This window comes from Phyllostomus discolor, chromosome 6, assembly GCF_004126475.2.
Source record: "Phyllostomus discolor isolate MPI-MPIP mPhyDis1 chromosome 6, mPhyDis1.pri.v3, whole genome shotgun sequence".
Lineage (NCBI taxonomy): Eukaryota > Metazoa > Chordata > Mammalia > Chiroptera > Phyllostomidae > Phyllostomus > Phyllostomus discolor.
In genome coordinates, this window is record NC_040908.2 from 127,768,076 (window position 1) to 127,785,900 (window position 17,825).

A 17,825-nucleotide genomic window follows, 5' to 3' on the forward strand; every position below is an offset into this window, starting at 1 on the left:
CAAGGTCCTGGGCATCAGCTAAGACCCCCACCACACAAGCTCCTGAAGCCTTCCTTTAGCCCACAGCTCAGAGCAGCACCACCTTGAGAAATATATTGCACCCACTCCCCAGATGCCCAGTCCCTGCTAGAAAGACAGATCTTGATCCTAAGTGACTGCTGTTCCTGCCCCTAGCTGCCAGCAGGCTTACCTGTGGCCCTTGCTGCCCTGTGATTAGAGCAACACCTGGGAGAGAAGTCAGAAGAGCGACAGGTGAGCCCACCACAGGTCCCAGAGGATGGTGCTTACCAAGCACCCAGGAACACCCCACCCTGCATGCTGCAGCCAGCTGGGCCGCAGGGCCTAAGCCTCGGGGAACTGGGTGCTGGGAGTGGGGGAGGGTTGGGGAAGCAGCCTGGATCCTCTCCTCCTTCCTCTGATGCATCCTCAGCCAGGGCTGCATTTCTCCTGCTCACCTGCGACGCTGCTGCAAGAAAGGGCTTGGTTGACTCCTCCTGCTCCTGTTTATCTCGAAGGCTCTGCAGCAATTTTCCCAAACTGAACAGCAAGAGGGAGACCTCAAAGAGGCGACTCTCTTCCTAGCTGCAGCTCTTTCCTAATCCTCTGGGTGCCTTGGAATAGAAGCTCAGAAGGAAGAAAACGAGATTTTCAACTTTCAGGAACTAGCTCTGCCGCGCTCTGCTCAGCTCAGGAGGCCATCACTCTCAGCCTTTTAGGACTCGATCCAAAATCCTTCAGCCCTCCATGTTCCCCAAAATGACAGTGCTCATGTGTGGCTGGAACCTGCCCGGATCCGGCAGCTCATTTAAATAGAGCTCATCACAACAACAGTGTTGGTGGAGAAGTGAGTAGCTGCAGGGCCCTTGGGGACCCCCTGTTTATACGTAGGAAGAATGATGCAATCTGGGTATCAAAATAGCAATCCAGAATGGAATAACAGGCTCACGCAGCAGCGGTGCCTGCACAGCCAGAGCTCAAGTTGACACACTCTGTCAGCCCCACACTGCTGCAGCACGCAGATGCCAGGCACACACTCTCACCGCATCATTTTTAAAATCAGCAGGAGCCCGAGATAGCCCTCCATGCCCCCAGCACTGAAGGAGGGTGGGCGGGGGGCCTTTGACAGACATTAAAATCGGTCTCCTACACACTCACCTGCTCCTGCCACTTCACCTGAAGTCCTTATCCTGTGACGTCACAGTCAGTTGCCATAGTGACCAATTGTCCGTCACAAGTGGAGGATTAGGACTTCAGATGGAGAAGACACACATTTTATGATGCACAAAGGTCCTGGGAGGTGTCCCTTGGCAGCTAACTCCACCCCACAGGGAGTTAGTCCTACAGGAGCAGGAAGAAAAAAGGGGAGGAAAAACGGGATCAAGTTGGAGCAAAGATATTAGAATGGAGCAAGCCTACAAGTACAAGAGAATTACAAAAGTACAGGGTAGAGGAAAATTTCAAAAGCACAGAGGGGGAGTCACACAGAATGCACTTGGAGATTGGCAGGAAAGTAAGCTCCTAAAGGGCCCTGAATGCTAAGCTAAGGAGCTTGGCCTTTGTCCTAAAAGCAAAAGCAGCCCAAAAAGGTTCTGGAGAGAGACAGAGCTTGGCTCTCTGATTATTCTGATGGACTGCAGATGGCGATGGGGAGGGGGTCAGTCGGTGTCAGGGAGGAGGCTTAGGCAGTTGAACACTAATGGTACCCTGAACAAGAGTAGAAATGGAAAGAAAGGGACAGAGGAGTCATTTCAAAGAGAACTAATGGCATATAACCAAAATGGGATGTTGTGGGGAGTGGGGTGTGAGAGAAAGGAACCAAATGGATGGGCTGTCATGAAGAGAGACAGGTGACAAGTTGAACAGGGCAATTGCCAAATCCTGTCTTACCTGTGTCCTACTTTCTCTGGCCCCCACAGCCTCTTAAGATCAAGCCTCATCCTTCCTTGCTGGATCAGTGATTCACAAATCTCTTTGGTATGGGTGTGGGACCAGGAATTGATATTTTTACCCAATTTCACAAATAATTCTTCAGCATCCAGACCAGTTCTGGTTCAAGGGCCAGGAATCTGGAAACAATGGCCCGGGCAACTGTAGTAGCCTCCTAGCAGATCTCCCCACATCCAGTCTTGTCTCCTCCAATCATTCTCTGAAACAGAATGACTTCTTAAAAATATAGATCTGATCATACTCCACTGCTGAAAAACCTTCAATGGTTCCCCACTGTCTACAGAATAGCTTATATTGGTTGTGAACCATCACATTGTGGCCCTAAATTTCCTTGCAAGAGTTTCCACCTCACTCCTTTAAGCATTCCTATATTCTAGCCAAAATTAACTCCCTGCTGTTCCTTTTGGCCTCTCCTCTGCATCCATCCTCCTAATACTACCCCTACCTGCAACTCACTGCCATATTTTTCTGGCCCTGCCTGGCTCCTACACAGTTATTCTTACTAGATAACACCCACAGGTTAAAAACCCACCCAATTTCCCTAGGAAGAGCCCAAAACAGGGGTCAGAGGACTACAATTTGCCTATTTTTGTGGATTAAGTTTTACTAAAACAGAGCCATGCCCACTCATTCCCATACTATTTATGGTTGTTTCTGTGCTGCAGTGGCAGAGCTGAGTGGTGGTAACAGCAGCTGTATGACCCACAAAGCCAAAAATATTTGCTATCTAGCCCCTTAACAAAAAAGTTTGCTGACCCCTGGTCTTAAGCAACAACTACTTAAACAGTTCTAGCCTCACCCTTTGGTAATGGGGATCCTGCTTAATCCCAAGTTAACCACATCCCTGTATGCTCTAGTTCTGGTAACTGGGTCCCATTTGAGCTGGACCTTCAGTTTTCGGTAGGATGTTCACAATAAGGAAAAGGCATTTCGGGAGGAGGGAACATCATAAACCGAGGATTTCAGATGTCAGAAGGTGAGGCTTCTTGGGGAGAGACTGGTAAAGCTAGGTCATATAGAGGAACAACAGGAGATGAGGCTCTTAGTTTGGGGTCAGATTGGGAAGAGCCTGGAAGGCCATGCTAAGTTTCTATAAGCAACTGGGGGCCTTGAAGTAGCTAGAAACACAGGCCCAGAATAGGAAAGAGGGATCAGGGTTAAAGCTAGAAGACTGGAAGAAGAACCAACAGAGGAAATGGGTGAGATGGTATCAAGCCAGGGAATCCAGGGACTGTGGGGCAGGGCCAGGCAGCAGATCTGAGCCAAGAGTCAGAATCTGGGCATGAAGGCCAGGTGACAGGCTGAGATGGGGCATGAATAGTCCAGAGATTTCAGAGCCCATGCTCTTCAGAACCACCCAACTGTGAAACAAGCTTTCTGTGCCAAAGAACCCATGGCAGAAGGCAGAAAGTACAGGTAGGATGAATCTGGGCTCATTTCATCTGATAGAGTAGCACCTCTATCCCTTTTCACTTCAACTCTCAAGAGTCAATCCAAGGACTGATGCACTGGCATACTCCATGCAAAACCACTGTCCCTCTTCCAGCTGTGCCTAGACAGAGAGACAGTGGGGGAACCAAGGGCAGCAGAGTTCCTACTCTAGGTCTGCAGTTCTTAATGGCCCTCAACCCCAGGAAAGCCATGGACTGGCAGGCAAGGGAACGGGACATTTTTTTTCTGGTTCTGTAAGTGACCAATTATGTAACATTCAGCAGGATTCAGGCCTTTCTGGAATCCTGATGCCCCATTTATGCAGTGAGGGGTTAGAGATAAGCTCCAAGTGTCATCCTGCCCTCTACCCTCCACAGCATCAATTACGACTGCCCTCCCTTGACTAGGAGAGTCCCAGCAAACTATAGACCCCACCACGACCTGCCCTTCAATCACAGTTACCAAGAACTCCCTCCCTCAGCAATTCTGTTCTAGCTGTAGCCTTCCCCCACAACACAGCCCGCCTACTTTATTAGCAGGGGAACTGCTCTCCCAGTAACGAGTACTGTTCTGAGGTGCACAGTGCTACTCCCAGTGCCCTAGAGAGCCAATTAAGTTGAGGAAACTGTTCATGAACTAAGAAGCCATCCTGCAGATAGGGTTCCAAAGCTCTAGCTTCTGCACCTGCTGCACACCCTGCTCAGCCCAGCCCAGCAGCCTGGCCTCCGCCTGGGGGACTTGGGTTACTACCCACAACAGACCCCACAATGGTTGGACACTCTTTAGCACCTGGAACAAGCAACTAGCAGTCACCTTGCCTGCCAGGCCCGCCTGTAGCTGAGATCTCACCCCACACCCACGTCCCACCCTCTCCCCAGGCCATTAGAGCCCCTCCAGCTGAGCTGCTCATTAAGATATACATCATTTCCCACTCTGACTCTTAGGTTGTAGCATCTTGCATCAGTTAACTCTCTTTGGATCTTCCCAAAGCCCCAGCACCTGCCCACTGAGGAACAGAGATTGCTCCTCCTTTCAGCATTTGTAATTTACAAGGGACACGCTGTCACCCGTTACTAGCTTCAGGAAGCATGAGGCTATGGCGGTTACTTGGTGTTCTTAGAGCCCTTCAAGTCCAGCCCTGAAAGCCAGAAAAGGCCCAGTATCTCCTAGGCAGTTAGTGCTAGAGTCCAGACAGAGCTCCAGGGGCCATGACTGCCAGACTCTGGCCACATCTTTACTTATCACCCTCACTGACAATAGGAAAACAAAGATAACTTAAACAAGTAGATTCTTGCATTTTGATGTCAGAATCAAAGTCTCCAAGCTGGTATTTGTCTTTTAGTAGATTTGAAGAGAAAGAATAATGTTCCTTTTACTTTTATGGGGAATGACATACCCAATTAATTGCTGTTTCCCCCCTAAAACAGCAAACAGAACCACAGGCACCCTGAGAATTTTGAAAACAGATCTAGCACTTAGTAAATGTCAGTTTCAGGCAGGCCAGCTCCCTCCAGAGCTTGTAACATTTATTTCAAGTATCACTTTGGGACTCAATGGCCAACTTTGCAGATAGAATTTGACCTGGGACCATTTCAATTAGGTTTAAAATTAAATAGTCCCAAGTAGGTATTCTCACTGACTGAGTAAATCCATTTCCAATACCCAGCCTTTAAGCACAGAGCCTCCAGCTCCAGATGGCCCACCACATGTGCTCAGCACACTACTGCCTTCGCTCTGGTCCCCATCACTAGCTTTGGAAGACCTTGCCCAGCGGGTCTCTTCAGAGCCCTAGGCCTGATGCAGTCCCATTTCCTAGTGCGATGGAGTTGCTGGAGACAATCTCAGCTAGGCTGTGGCTGCATTAATTAAAGAATTTGCACCTGATGACTCAGGCTTCAGGGTTGGTTCTTCCCTCAATGATTCTCCATGGAGTTTCTCCATCAGTTCAGTAACTCCAGTGAGCATGTAATCTCCCAGAGCAAAGTGCTACAGTGCAGATCACAAACTTTGAGGACAAGTGAACTTGAATTCAACCTGATCTGACAATCTGCTACCTTCTCCCATATTTTACCTTTGAAGACCCCAGATTGGCAGAAATCGGATAAACCTTTCCGCAAATCTATGCTCCTCCTCCACTGGGTAAAGTGGCCATGCTAAAAGTTCTCTCCAAAGAACCAAAGTCTCAAAGCATGGCTTCCCAAATTATGGACCAGAAATCTAAGTTTAGGCATTGGGTGTCTCCCTAGACTTACCAGAGATAGGTGACAGCTCTGCATTTCATCAGATAGCTCATTCAGGTGCCATTCTTTTAGTCCCTTAGAAAACATTCAGTAAGTAATTGGTGCATGAAGAACCTTCCAGAGGTATCGTTCCTTCACCTGAACTTGAAACAATCTTCTTTTCACATCCCTGCCATATGGTATGATTATCATCTGTGTAGGTATCTGCCCTGACTATGAGTTCCTTTTCACCTCTGTACCCTAAATATCAGAGAGCCTAGTACACAAAAGTCAATAAATACCTGTGAAGGAGACAGACATACAAACCACACATGACAGGGTCCTAATATCCCCAAGTGGTAGAGGAAGATCATTCCACTCTTCACCCATAAATGCAAATGTGAAGGTAACAATGGCCTAGCCAGACCATAGGACATACCTAAACATATAAGCTGCCACATATTCAAGAAATTGCCTCTCTGGTTCCAAAACAAGCCAATTTGCACCTAACAGATTTTTTTTCTCATTTCAGTTTCACAAATTCTAAGTAATAGTATTTTTTCACATTTCTTGGTCTCTTACTATATCCTCAGCATAGTACAGAATGTTTTATGTGTATGTTCCCATTTAATCTTCATAGCAATCCTGAGGACTTATTGCCATTACCATCCCCATCTTACAGGCAAGAGAGCTTGCCCAAGGACATGGCTGTTTCGGAGCAGGTGTATTAGGACTCACACTCAGATGCCCAGCTTTACTGACAGCAAAGCTTATGACTTTGGTTTCCACTGAGCTTAGAAAATGTGGCTAACACATTATGATTCTGATGATTGTCATCAGTATGAATTTATTTTTCTGACTTTAGAGTCAAACAAAACCTTGAGATGTGCATATTAGTTCATGTTAAAAATCTTAGGTGAGATCAAAGACGTACACATAAGACCTAAAACTTATAAAACTCTTAGAAACATAGAGTAAAATCTTCATTCATGCCAATAGATTTGATAATGATTTCCTGCATATGAAACTAAAAGTACTGGCAACAAAACAAAAAATAGAAAAGCTGGACTTCATCAAAATTAAAAACTTTTACGCATCAAAGGGCACTATAAACAGAACAAAAAAGCACCACAAAGAATGGGAGAAAAGATACGCAAATCAGTCATCTGACAAGGGACTGATACCCAGAATGCATAAAGAACTCCTACAACTCAACAACAACAAAACAGCCACCGGATTTTAAAATGAGCAAAACTAAAACTATACCACTAAACAGTAACTCCCCATTTCTCCCTCCCCCCAGCGCCTGGCAACCACCATTCTACTTCTTGTTTCCGTGAATGTGACCACTCTAGGTACCTCGTGTAAGTCGAGTCATAGAGAGTGTACCTGTGTGTGTGTGTGTGTGTTGTGACTGGCTTATTTCGTTTAGCACAGCGTGCTCAAAATTCATTCATGTTGTAGTATGTGTCAGAATTTCCTTCCTTATTAAGGCTGAATGATACAGTATCCGACTGTATGTGTATGCCACACTTTTTTACCCATTCACCTATCAGGTTGCTTCTACCTATCGGCTATGGCAAATATTGCCGCTATGAGCATGGGTGGACAAATATCTCTTTGAGGCCCAACTTTAATTATTTTGGGTATATACCCAAAAGTGGAATTTGTGGATCACATGGTAATTATACTTTTACATTTTTTAAGGAAATACCATACGGCTTTCCACAGAGACTGTACCATTTTATATTCCCACCAACAGTGCACAAGGATCCCAGTTTCTCCACATCCTCACCAACACATTATTTTCAGTAGTAGCTAATGGATGTGAAGTGGTATTTCATTGTGGTTTTGATTTATATTTCCCTCAGATTAGTGATATTAAGAATCTTTTCACATGCATAATGGTCATTTGTTTATCTTGTTTGGAGAAATGTCTATTCAAGTTCTTTGCCATTTTTAACTGGGTTGTTCATTTTTAATTGTTGAGATGTAGGAGTTCTTTACATATCCTGGATGTTAACCCAACAGTGCTGGAACTTTTAAGATATATTTAAGATTTACCATATTTACAAATTTAATTTATTGGGTTTCTAAGAGTTCATTAAGTAAGCTTATTGGCTAGACAATTGCATTACTTAAAAAGAAAATACATTTAATTTGTAAAAGCAAATATTAACCAAGTTTGTAAATATAATCAAATATTAATGAAAAGCCCTTAAAAATGACTGTTAAATTTTGCCACATTTATAAACAGAATAGTATTTATAAGCTAAAACCAAAAGTTTAAGGAAGAACATAGTTTAAGTTATAAGTTTAAATATCAGATATTAATTTAAAAATTCAAAGTAGTTCTCTGTGGAAAAATCCATACGTTCTCTGTGTCCCAAACTCTCAGCAGAGACTCAGAGAGGTTAGGTAGCCTGCCCAAGAGTTTAAAGAGCTCAAAATTGAGATCACAGGACAAATGCAAAGTTATACTGCCTCAAAGAAAACCTAGACTTGTGTTACAAATCACCTTGAAAAACTGACAACAAAGACACACACACAAAAGATAATGTTTCTAAATGCCATCAACTTATTTGACTTTCTCATCCTATTAAGTTCATTCAACGAATGTTCTTCGTACCACTATCAGATGCCCAGAGCTGCAGGACTGACACAAAGGGACCTGGTTCGTGTCTCCAAGGACTCTGCAGTTCTCACAGACTGTTTCCTAGGAAACCTGACATTCAAAGGCAAGACACAAGCTCCTCCTCCATGCCTGGCAGCAACTTAGATGGTGAGTAGTTCACTAGTCAGTGTGTCTGTTCAAAATCTGTTTCTGACCATCCCTAGGGAGCCCAGTCCATACCCCTCTGCCTCAGAAGTTTGGTGACACAGGACACATCCTCTCCGTCTGGGGAGTCGGTCAAACCTGAGATTAAAACCTTCCCCAGGTTCTTAGTCTGTCACCAATGTAGGGAAATCCCAAACATGAAAAGCCCCAGCTCATGAAACAGATATATCAGGTATCAGGAGGACTTGCTTTGTCTCACAGGTTCCCCACAGAGTTGCTTTCAGCAATGAGTGTCCCTTTGGGCATTTAAATTCTGATTCTTTCTACACCTAAAATGCAGATCCTATGAAACAGGAGAGACCTGTTACACAGAAGGAGGTGAACCTGTGCTGCTTGTGTACTCACCATCGGGGACAGTCCCAGGAGCCTTGGTGACCTGTCCTAGCTCCTGCACCAAGCCCCGAAAGCAGTCCTTACAGAGCAAATGCTGGCAGGGCAGGAGCCAGGCTCCCGCATACTGCAGGTCCTGTTGGCACAACGAGCAAGTCAGTACCTTGGCCTCTATCTGTCCACTCCTGTGTTTCCGGTCAACTAGTGGCAGCTCCATAAAGCTCACGCCCATATCCATGCCCATGCCTGTGCCTGGGGCTGGGTCTTTTCCACTGATATCCTCAGGTGTGAAGCAGCGTGTAGAGTGAGCAAGCTCCACTCCCTGTAAGGGAAGCACAAAGCAGAGTGATTGTCCCTGGTCAAGTAGTTCAGCTGGTTAGAGCATCATCCTGCTACGCCAAGGTTGTGGGATTGATCCCCAGACAGAACACATACAAGAATCAACCAATGAATGCATAACTAAGTAGAACAAATAATCAGTGTTTCCCCCCTGCTTCTCTGTTCTCTAAAAATTAATATTAAAAAAAAAAGACTGGTTTATTTCTTTTGGAAAGGGGATGTTCCTGGACAGGCCAGGGAGGACTCAGAGACCAAAGCCTCAGAAGCCCAGGCTCCGTTCCTCCCCAGAACTGGAGGTCATGCCCTGCAGCAGGTCACAGCCTCAGCCCCTCCCTTGGGCCCAAAGAGAGACCCACAGTATCTTTACTGAGGAAAACAAAGGCTGGAGGGGTCTGCTAGGTCGTGTGTTTTTTGCAGGGTTTGCCTGCCTTCAAAACTGTCCCAGATCTACTTGTGCCTCTTTATTAGTGGACAAGCTTGATTCAAGATTTCATTTTGGAAAAGAGAAGGAAATTTATTAAATGCCAAGTGTATGCCTGGTGCTTTATATACTGTATCTCAATCCACACAGCTACCCTTGAAATAGGGATTAAGATACTTTTATAAATTACATAAAACCACAAGGGGCAGGCTGAGGATACTGAGGCTCAGAGAGGTTGGGTAGCTGCACAAAGACAGATGGAAAATAGCAGAGTTCAAATTCAAATTCAAACGCAGGTCAGTCTGATTCCAAACTCCACTTTCAACTACTGAAATGTTTTTCAAGCTGAGGTCCACACACATGCTTTCATGAATTCTCTCCAATAATTTTTTTAAACTAGTGTCTCATTCTGGTATGAGTTTTTTAAAGTATAAATATTCTGGATCATCTACATATCAATGAATACAGGATGTAAGAGTTTAGGATCTAGTTCACACCAAGCAGTGTTACTTTATCTCAGGCTAACGAGAAGACAAAGAAGCAGGGTTAATATGTAAAGGATGCATTCTTGACACATGAAGTATAGATGACATTGGGCACATGATGATGAGTGTGTCACAGTACACACTTGGAATGGGCGGAGGAGGGGGGAAAGCAGGCCATCATTATCAGGGTGGGGGGTGGGGGTAGGTTTGCCAAACTCAGCCCCAACAGGGAGCACCACCTTTCAGTTACAGTGGGAAGGAACTTTAGCAACGCATCATCTGCAAATGAAGTTAGTATTGTTAATTTGATTTTTTTGGTTTTTTTATAATTTGTAAACTATGTTGTTTTATAACTGTATAAGAACAAAGGGAGTGTACCTAATTTTACATTTGTACTTTTTAAGAAGCAAAACAAAAATAATTTAACTCAAATCTGGAGCTCTGTAATTATGCACATTTATTTGAGAGAACTTTCACTTCAGTCCACAGACTCTGGGAGCCAAGCCCACTAAGGACAAAGGGTGATGGGGATGGGAGAGGCCAGGCTGCTTGGAGGCCCAGCAAGACGCCACTAAATAAAGTAACGGGTAGGTTTTCACCTCTAACTCATTATGGGGCTCTCAGGGCAGGTAGTTCCCAGAAAGCAACCATAGTAGCAGCCCCAGTGGACATGAGGGCAGTCTCTCTTGGAAGGTTTAAGTGGCTGAGTTTGTTTTGTTAGACTTTGAGAAGTTCAAACTTTTTGGTTTCAGAACCCCTGAACATTTTTAAATTACTGAAGACCCCAAAGAGATTTTGTTTATTTGGGTTATAGCTACTGCTATTTACCATGATGTAAATTAAAACTGAGATGTTTTAAAATATTAATTCACTAAAATAACAATAAACCTATTACATGTCAACATGAATAACATGCTAGGAGAAATGAACAATTTTCAAAAAATAAATTTAGTGAGAAGAGTGACATTGCTTTTCCTTCTTGCAAACCTCATCAAAGGCTGGCTTAACTGAAGACAGCTAGATTTCCATACCTGCTTCTGAGGTCAATCTGTTACATTTTTTTTATCACATGTGATGAAAATCCAGCCTCACACAGTCACACAGTTAAAAAATAGGAATATTTCAATATGGATATTTCAATTTTCAATTGTGGATATTCATCTTTGATATTATATGAAAATTCAACAAGGAGTAGTTTCTTAAAGGCTAGTTATAATGCGGAATCTGAAACTACATTAATGGACATTTCTTATTCTGGTATACTCAATTCCACTGGTCTATTTTGCACTATGAACTGCTCTTTTACACAGGCATAATTTTATAACACTGAGCACTGGTCATTTGGAAAATACTGGTTCAACAACTTATGTAGATGTTCCAAATATTCACATGTCATCATACAAAAACAAACAAAAAAATCACTCTCTTTAATCTCTAATCTCACAGAAAATTCTTCAACTCTTAGAAAGTTGCCAAACTCATAGAAGCAGCTGTAACTTTACCAGAATTGTAATTTTTGCCTGAAAACTCAAATTTTGTGACCAGCAGTAAATACTGCCAGTTTTTCCCTTGAAATGACAGGCTTACTTCATTTTTGAGAAAACATCCACAAAATTCCCAAGCCTGTAAAACCACAGTCTGTCTGTTAGTTGTTCTTTCAAGTAAAACTGGTGTTCTATGCCCCCCACCAGAAAGGCTGCTTCAGTTTGCAATTCAGATAGTAGCACAAGCAGCGGAAGTGCTGATTGCATACTTCCAATTTCCTCCAATTCCTTTTTACTGTAAGAGAACAGTAAAAAGACCTGTATTCAAGAATGGAAATCTAATGAAATTATTTACTGCTACACCTCGTACATTCTGAAGTGAAACTGGCTTTTTCCTTTTGTTTCTTTTCTTTTTAATGCAAATGCATGACAGTGGTACAATGACTTATATCAGCAGTTTTGCATACCATCTTTGGCCTTGGCTTTGGCACCATCAATGTAAATATCACCCTGGTGAAAGGGGCAAATAACATCATATTACGATAGAAACTGTTCTGACCTTCTGGACCCCCTGAAAGGGTCTCTGGGACTCTCACGGGTCTATGGACCACAATTTGAGAGCTGCTGTATTAGACTTTGAAGAACAGTTCTGGGAAAAGGGGAAGTGGCATGGCCTTCCAACACCAGTGGACTCTACACAGAGTAAAAATATAAAGAAATAACTATTTAATTCCTGTCTCAGAAAAGCAATTGAAGTAACTCTGTGAGGATCAAGATTAAATTAAAGGCACAGCCAACCAATGAGTATGTGATTTAGGGAAAGTGGAGGAAGGTCGAATGACTTATTTCCTTTCCCTTCTCTGGCTGCTTTTCACCATAACTTAGTCCTTCCCCCTCCTCCCTCTCCCCTGACCTGGAAAGCGGAGAGGATAGAAGGTGGCAGAATGTGCTTAAGCCAGGGGCAGCACACTCAAATACCTACAGAGCAAGGCATGTTCACCTAAAAGAATGTAGGTCAATGTTGACAAACCTTAGTTTTGCAGAAACCCGGAAACTCAGGCTTTTATTTAAATTTTAAAACATTGGCAACTAATTAAATTAAAAAGCATAAAAGAACAGCATGAATCAAAAAAATTACGTATCAGCAATTATTTTGCGACTTCTATGTTAAGTCATGGAGAAACCTGGACTAAATGAAAGAACTTTGCAGGATGGGAAACCTCACGTGCAAGACTACCTTGCTCACCAACCACCTCCTTCTCATATCCCACATTCGGGGATGGGAGAGAAGGGAAATATTTCCTGGTTTCTGTTCCTTGCCAAGGATGACAGAACAAGTCATTCCACGACATATTGGGAGTAAGAATTTCAAAGATTGTTTGCATGGGTAGTACAGAACAAATGACTAAAATGGACTCATTTTAGGGAGGAAATGGGAGAAACACTAGGTAATGGCACAGCGTCCATGCTGTGCTAGGCTGTGTTGATGGTGATACATTATCCATTTCTTTACTCATTTACTGTTTTAGACACAGTCCTACAGCAGGACTTCGTCTTTCTGGTTCCCCACTGTGCCTGCCCCTCACTGCCTGGCACCTATATAGGGTGCCTGAACATGGCAAGCACTCAATAAATATTTCTAAAATGAATGAATGAGTCCCAGCCATTTTTCATTATATAGACAAGAAAATTAAGATTCAAAGAGAATATGCTATTTGTTCAATATCATCGAGAGGTAGGAAATAAACCCAACTTTCTGTGTTCTTTCTACTAATTTTATCATCTGAAATGAAATTAATATTCAATTATTTAAGCTCCTCATTGGTGCTAGTGGATAAACTGCTGTCTCAAGGATCCTAGAATTCCTCTCTCCACATTTCGCTATTCTGAGTTTGATGGCAGCAGGGCAGCCATTCTAGCTGCCAATGAAGCTTCTAGGAATGCACTTGCCATGTAGTACAACGAGAGTTTTTTTTAAAAATCTATCCAGCCCAGAAAGGAAAGACTCCCAAAATTTTTAATCCTCAAATTAGATTATTTTTACTTTGTGCCGAAGAAAGCCCTGTGGGCCTATGGATTTTCCTCTAGGTGCCATATTGCCATTTATCAAAAGTTACTGATAAAAAAAATACCTTGAATCTGGCGTAGCTGAAATTGGAAACTATGCACACTGCTGACACATTGATACGATCCATTTAGAAAAAATATATAGCAACATAACATGAAGCACAAAAATGTTCGTACCCTATAATCCAGCAATCTCTCTCCTGGGAATTTATTCTAGACAAGTTATTCAACAGAAGAAAAAACTACATATACACACACAGATATTCAGTGTATCATGTCTCCAACAGCAAAGAACACAATAAGAAAAAATGAAAACAAAATATACAAGAAAATGGCTTAGTAACTTACAGTATGTGCTAAAGATAAATTACTCTTTAGCTGTTAAAAATAATAATCATGAAGACTGGGTAGTGATACAGAAAAATGTCACAGTATTCAATGAAAAGCAGAACATAAAGATTTGTATACTACGATCATCAGTGTTGCAGATAGCTCCGTCTCCATGTAGATGAGAGCTGAAAGGCAATATTCAGACATGAAACAGCATTGTAAGGTGTTATGATTTGAGATATTTATACTTATGTTTCAAAAATTTTTAAAAATTCTTCATTGTCTTTTCTATTATAAATTTTTTTAAAAATTCATTCTGAAACAAATTTGGATTTCTAAGTTTTTCTCTAATTCTCACTTAGAACAGATTTCTGGCTCTTCCCATCTTAAATTCACAATCCTCTACTTCACAGGTGGCAAACATAAGACCCGCAGGCTGAATCCAGCCCTCCACCATGTTTTATCTGGCCCAGCACCTGTTTCTACCTGGTGGCAGCACCGAGCTCCTTGCCTGTAGTTAAGGAATAGTTACATTTATACAGTCCTAAAATTACATTCAGCCCTTTGAAGGCAACCTTGAGGCTGATGTGGCCCCCAGTGAAAATGAGTGTGACACCCCTGCTCTACTTGAAATAGGAAAGCAACGTAGTATTTCCAAATGCCCAAATTTAAAGATGAAGAGCCAGAAAACAAGGCTGAACCCCACCACACTGTTGCTGCCGTCTATAGGTCTGCTGATGAAGTCAGGAGGGGAAGAGAGAGGAACCACCAGGACCCTGTTCAGAGTGGCAGTGTGCCCACGAGGCTACCTGGAAAGAGGCATAAGGTAGCTAAAAGGTCCTTATCACCGTTACCTGCTTCACCAGGCTGCTGCCTGGCACCATCTCCTTTCTGCTCATTTCACAGGTATTTCTGAGGTCCTGACTCTCTGGGAGAGCCCAGATGCCTCATATGTCACAATGTCATGCTCTAGTTCAAAAGAGATGTCACAGAGAAGGATGCCTCTCAGGGGTCATGCCCTGTGTGCCTGACAGGAAGAGACAGGTCATTTAATGGCTACTCAACTTTGCAGATCTAGAATTCAACTCTGTTTGTTCTCCTAGAGCTGCTCAACCCAGGGAAACTGACCCACTCTGACAGCTTCCACATGGGCCTTTTGTTTAAGCTACATGATTACCTTATAAAGGAGAGGGAGCCAGCTGGAAACTAGAGCCAGATAACCACCCAGGGCATTCCCTACCCTGGAGGCCAAACCAATAAGAAGAAAGTTAGGTAAACAAAGAACCTAACAGTACTGCTGGTCCACCCAGGGAGGCCTCCCAGTCAGCCAGGTGGCCTAACAAATAGGATGTAGCTCTTCTATAACCAAAGAACTTGGCAAAACTACCCAGAAATAGTGTCCCATCACCCAGGACTCTACCTCCATCCCCACCCCCCCACCCCAGACAATCTTGGTCCTTGCTTCAGGCCCTAGTTATAGGATACCTCTCATTCCCAAGGGTCTTCCCATTTTACCTTAATTCACAGAGCATCATCCCAGGGTAGTTTCTAGTTAGTTCAGCTCATCCCTTATACACTTCCTGGTCAGTTTTGATGTCCAATAGAAGATGATCTCTTCTTAGACTTTGTCTTGCACCCTCAAGACTCCTTTCTGCTGGTCACAGGCACTAGGTGATTAAGGATTGAAGGAATGGCAAAGACCATACTCCTGTGAGGTCAGAGAGGGAATGGCAAAAGTAGGAGATCTGGAGAGAGAGAGAGACTAAAGGCTAGGCTCTCCATCCGTAGCCTCTGGCAAGTCACTCGACTTTCTGTGCCTCAATGTTCTCTTTCAGTAAATGGGGATGATAGTGTTGACTTCTGAGGCAGATGCATTTTGTAAATTGCAAGGTGTATTTGGCTATTATCACTGTACATCAGAATGTTCTGAAAAGAAGCATATTATAATGTGGGCCTTAAAGGTTGAGGGAAATCCAGGATATATGCTCAAGAACAGCATGAGCACTCCAAACTAGAGAGATGGCACAAGCACAGGTGAAAGGGCATAAGAGAAGTACCCAGTTTGGCTGCAGTAGAAAGCTTGTGTAGCAAGGAAGCTGATATGAAGCTGGAAAGGCCAGTGGTGTATATTCTGTTAGCAACAGGGAGATACTGAACTTTTTGATCAAATAAGTGAAAGGATAAAAGTCTTTTTTTTTAGGAAGATTAACGTGGCAGAGGTATTATGGTTGGAGGGATTGGAGGAGCGTTGGAATGCTGGCAGGGTGATCAAAGGAGGGTGTTGAACCCAAGATATGATGAGGGCCTTAGTGCGGGCAGTGGCACAAGAATATGGTGACAGTGTTTTAGAAGAAAAGAAGGCTTAGGACAATTTTAAGGTCTCCCTGGCATCGCTATGGTGAACAAGGTATAAAGAAGGTACATATCAGCCAGGAAGACTGGCGTCTTTGGGTATGGTTATGTGGTTTGTCTGTAGAATATCCGAGGGATATTAACCAGAAATTAAATTAATGTATGGGTGTGCAGCTCAGCAACAGAGATGTGAATTGAGGCCAGCCAGGATGAGTTCACCCAAGAAGATTGTGTACCATGAAAAGAGGTACAAAGACAGGAGGCTGAAGAACCTTTAAATGGTGGACAAAGAACCCGAAAAGAAGGTTGAGAAATAGCCAGAAAGATAAGAGGTAGGAGAGTTTCTTTAGAAAAAGAAGCCAAAGGGGTAAAATATAAGAGAGAACAAGAGGTATGAGGAATAGGAAGAGTCCGTTCAATTTGGTATTTGGTTAATTGATAACTGGTAAGAGCAATTTCACTCAAATAGTAGGACTGAAAGCTAGATTGCAACGGATTAAACAGCGAATGGGAAGTGAGCATATGGACAGCATTCACAGACTACTCTTATGTAAGGTAAAGAAGCCAGGGTAGTAGATGCAGGCAGTCAGGAAGAATCTAGGATATTTTAGTTAAAACATATTTTAGCTTCAGAAAACAGAACAGAAAATAATATACACATGGACTCACTGAGGGAATAGGATCTTGACCGCTGGTTGAGACTTAAGACACTATTATAAGTGAAAATGTAAGTGAGGGTAGGTGTATTCATTCAGTTTATCATTTGTTGAGCCCGTACTACATGCCAGGAACTGGAAGTGCATGGATAAAAGAAAATAATTCTCAAGCACTTAAGGAATTTGATCAAGTAGGGAAGAGAAATGTGGACGGACAGTTATATGAGAGCTACGTCAGAGATTCTGTGGTGCACCTATCAAGTGAGCAACTCTGACAGAAAGGGTCAGAGCAGCTATGCGAGACGCTGGTATTGGGTCCAGGTTGAGTGGGGGGTTCTCTAATCCACGGGGCGAGCGTCACCGTGGTGTCAAGGTAAATTCCGGTGGAAATTTACATGTGGCAGTTCGAAAATTGACAACGTTTGGATGAAAAGGGCTATGAAACAACCAGGCATACAGGTCCCTGAAGTAGTTTCCGACTGAGAACGCCTTGGCTGACAGCACAAAGACAACCAGAAAGGAAAACCCAGCACCCCTCCGGGAGGGTGGGGCAGTAGTCCCAGAGGGTTTTACACACATCTAGAGAAAGACTTAAAAGGCAGCGGAGTGAGGCACCGAGTAGGTACGAAGAGGGTCAAATAAATAGTGCCTCATAGCTCCTCACCATATCCGGCAGAGGAAGGGGCAAGCAAGCAATCGCTCTCGCCGGGCTGAGCTGACTACTAAGAACAGAGCAGGGCTGGGGTGCCGCTCAGGGCTGGGGCGTTTGATGAGGGGGCTGAAAGATACGGTGACCTGGGAGGGTACTTAGGACACTGCGTCAAGAAAAGGGCCCGGCCCACAGCGCCCTCAGTTTCCACAACTCTCAGCCTCCGAGGTTCTGCACACAACAGGTTGGACGTAGAAAGGCTTTTCGCCGCAATAG

The 17,825-nt window shown here is 43.6% G+C and overlaps 1 protein-coding gene across 6 annotated transcripts in view; it reads right to left on the reverse strand.

The window, feature by feature from the left end:
- TRIM66 (tripartite motif containing 66) overlaps positions 1 to 17,143 on the reverse strand; it is a 55,286-nt gene extending 38,143 nt beyond the window's left edge. For 3 of the 6 annotated variants that reach the window (XM_036028980.1, XM_028517706.2, XM_028517705.2), the window contains exon 1: positions 456 to 1,642. The gene's annotated coding sequence lies outside the window, so the exon portion shown is untranslated. Of the gene's footprint in view, positions 1 to 190; positions 226 to 455; positions 1,643 to 8,929; positions 9,176 to 15,407 lie in introns of those variants that run through there. The other 3 variants (XM_036028978.1, XM_036028979.1, XM_028517704.2) reach the window with 3 other exon arrangements.
- Positions 17,144 to 17,825: the final 682 nt, after the last annotated feature.